Source organism: Gavialis gangeticus, unplaced genomic scaffold (genome assembly GCF_001723915.1).
Source record: "Gavialis gangeticus isolate Ggan-Ray unplaced genomic scaffold, GavGan_comp1, whole genome shotgun sequence".
Lineage (NCBI taxonomy): Eukaryota > Metazoa > Chordata > Crocodylia > Gavialidae > Gavialis > Gavialis gangeticus.
The window spans coordinates 33,077,709-33,081,329 of NW_017729028.1; positions in this window are offsets into that span (position 1 = coordinate 33,077,709).

Consider the following 3,621-nt stretch of genomic DNA (forward strand, 5'->3'; position numbering starts at 1 on the left):
TTTCCTGGGAACGCACGTGCCACATGAATCAAGGGAAACCTGTACCCATAGTAGAACATAGGTGTAGCAACTCTTAGAGTGCATCCACACATGTGCTTTAATATGCATTAACCTATTTTAATACCCATTCAATTGCTAATTCTATCCTGGAAGAGCCTGGAGGGGTGCAGGGTCTCATTAGAAGCTGACCAAGCTGACAGTGAGCTGGCCCCAGATAACCACTCTGGCTCCATTTCATTTCCTTCTGAATTATTGATGCCTCTTATGCATTATACTATTATTAGCTCACCAGGCCATTCCCCCCGAGTTAAAACACAGTCTCTGTGGCTTTTCTCTGCCTTAAACTATAAACTGGGGTGAGATGGGGGGAAAGCCGGTGGAAAGCGGAGTCATTAGGGGGTGAATGGAAGGGGCCATGAGTTCACAGCAGGTAAAGAAACCTTGAGGTTTCTAAGGATGTCAGTGGCATCCCCAAGGTCAAAGCCACTGGGAAGTTCAGGATGGGCTTTGGGCATGCCTGGTCTCCTGATAAAGGGGGGTGAAGGCCGTGTTTCAAGCTTTAGGCCTGACAAAAAAGGGGGGACAGGACAAGGAGGAGCTGGGGAGTGGGGCATACGACTGTCCTTGCGATGTGCCCTGCAAACAGAAAAGATCTGTGCCTCGAAGAGCCACGAATCTTGGGACCAACACATGGCTCCTGTTCCTCCTGTCTGGGCCAAAATCTGGTACTCCTTACATTGGCAAGGAAGGCCATGGGTGGAGCCAGTCATGGAGTTGAAGGCCAGGAGGCATCATGGTCATTGGAGCTGATGCTCTACAAAATGTCGACCAGAGCGCTTTGCCTAATAACTCGGTATCCAGCCCCTAGTTCCAGAGCTCACACGTATATCCGTTAGGAAGACTTTCAACCCTGGTTTAAGCATTTCATAGGATTGGTTACATTGGATTTTTTTTCGGACTTCATTGTGCTTGTGCAGTCCCTAAAGAGCAAAAGGCATGAGGGGGTGGCGGGCTTCAAAAGCATCTGGAGATCCTGCCAAGTACCTGTCTACAACCGTGTGCAGCAAAATATCTTTACAAGCCCAGCCCTAAGGGACTTGCCCAGGACCACTCAGGACGAGTGTGTCAGAACAAGTGCTCCGTCCGTGGTCTTTTATGGGTTACATTGTCGTACTAGCTCCTGGACCATCCTACCCCTCCTTGTTCCTCTCAGCAGCTTCAACCCCAGTTAATTAAAGGATAAAAAAATGGAGGCAGATGTCAAGTTTGGTGCAGAGGTCATAGGCAGCTCGTGTTAATAAACAGGGCAGGATTTGAACCTGAGGGATGCTGCACTGTAAGCATTCCCACTCTTCCTCCACCTTTGAATGCTATGTATGCTATCCAAAGGCTTCAGGCAGCTCCAAAGCATGGAGGGAGACCCACATGTTGTGTGGGACAGAGTCTGTGGCAGCTACCCCTGAAGCTGAATGGCTGGTCTTTTTACCTGCTGTAGCTCAAAGGTGGCTTTTTGCTTCTTGAGGGCTTCCCTCCTTGCCACTGCCATAGCTGTGCATGCAATAAATCCCGTTAGGGAACCGGGTGTTGGCCTGTGAAGACCCCCAACTTCTGGGGCCTCTATAAGTCATGTATGTCATGTTTCCTGGAGGTCAGCAGCATCTGTGCAAGCTGGGGTCATACATACAAGGGAAAACAAAGTGTGGCTTTGTGGGGCTGTTGCCATTTCCTGTGTCCAAGGATGGAAATAGTGCTAAAGCCATCACAGAAATCATAGAGAAGTAGGGCTGGAAGGGATCTCCAAAGGTCACCTAACCCACCCCCCTGCCATCCCTATCCAAACCATCCTACACAAATCCATGATTTAATCTCTTTACTAAAACTGTCAGCAATGCTGACACAACACAAGACATAACACCCTAACCCGCCACAGGTAAAGCAAAGGGACCACGGCAGCCAGCGTCCTGCTTCTGTAAAAGGTTGTTAATATACGCCGAAGAGATGCCAGGAAGAGGGATTAGTCCGTACCAATCTGAGCATGGGGTAAAATTGCTTCCTGGCCCCAGCTATGGTGACATGCAAGCTTGAGATTCACATGAGGCCTGAGCTACCAAGGAATTAACTCCTTTTGTCCTGGGCCGCAGCGAGCAACGTAATGTTCGACACAAATCCCATAAGGGAGGGGTGCGTGCATGTGAGCCTGCACACCACCGCCTTGTCAGAGGCTGTACCTGCTCTGAGAACAAAACAGCTGCCACACTCACACATGCAGGGAAAGATGCAGCCTGCAGAAAACAGAAGGTACCTTAATGTCTTAGTATCATTTATTATTTGTATACGAACGCCACCACCCCAGGCACTCCACAAACCCAGAGCTACAAGACAGCCTTTGCTCCAAGAAACCCACAGTCCTAGTCGCTGCTTTGACCACCAGGTTCATTCGCCTTCCACTATACCCGACACATCCTTACAGTCTATTTTTACTGCTGCCCAGGGCTAAGTACAGACAGTCGAAAAGCCCGAGGCTGAATTGATTCAGTCTTTGCAGGTTAATCTGAACCACACAGATTCAAATGAAACAGAAGTGAACAGACATTTCCCTTCGATTCAGGAAATGCAGTCACAGTGGCTCAGGCCAAACACCTGGGAGTGCTAGGGCATGACTAAGGCACAACTCTCTGGCTGTGTGTTCACTTCCTCTTCTTGCTGCCCCTGAGGTCTCTGGGATTTGCAGTCCAGAATCACAGCAGCAGGACTCTGCAGGTTGCTCATCACTTCCTCTTCTTGTTTCCAGGTGCCATAATCACAGCCAGCAATAAGTTTGAGCAGGGAAAAGGGTGTTTAATCCCCCTCCCTGGCCCCAGACCCCAGCTGGGGTTTGCCTGTCCCCCTCCCCTGCAGGCTGGGCTGCATCCCCAGCTGGGCTTGCCCCCCTCTCGCCCCTTGTCAGCCAGCCTTCACTGCTCCAGCTAGGGAGCAAAAGGGCAGGGCCAGCCCTGGTCCCTGGAGCAGACAGCACAGCCCAGCCCAGGGCTGGGAAGCATGCTGGGAAGCTGGAGGACTGTGATTTAACCTGAACCAGGAAGGGGTCTGGGATAGAAGTTCCATAAACTGGTTTGACCCAAACCAATTAAGTCTGATACTATATTCAACCAGGTTTATCTTAAATCAGTTTCAGCCATTTTGAAACTGGTTTATGTGCACAAAACATCTATTCCATTACAGGTTTAAACCAGTTTCTGATCACTTAAGCTGATTTATGTATAACTTCTGCCCCTAGCCCAGGTGTTTCAGCGGTCCATGTCATGCAGGAGCTGAGCAGCTCACAGTCACTTGTGGGTTTTGTTTTCATGATACCCTGCAAAGGAGGGAAAGTCTATGGCAAGAATGAGGGCAGAGGATGAGATCATGGGACTGTTTTGGGGTTAAGAGATTTGGATTCTCATCCTTCCTACAAACTGTCTGGGTAAGTCATGTGAATCTACAGTTCTATTTGACAGTTCTATTCTACAGAAACTATTCTGCAGTTGCTCGGGGATGTAGGGGGATGGTTAGGAAGGCCAAGGCAGAGATGGAACAGGGGCTGGCTTCCCGGATTAAGGACAACAAGAAGTCCTTTTTTAA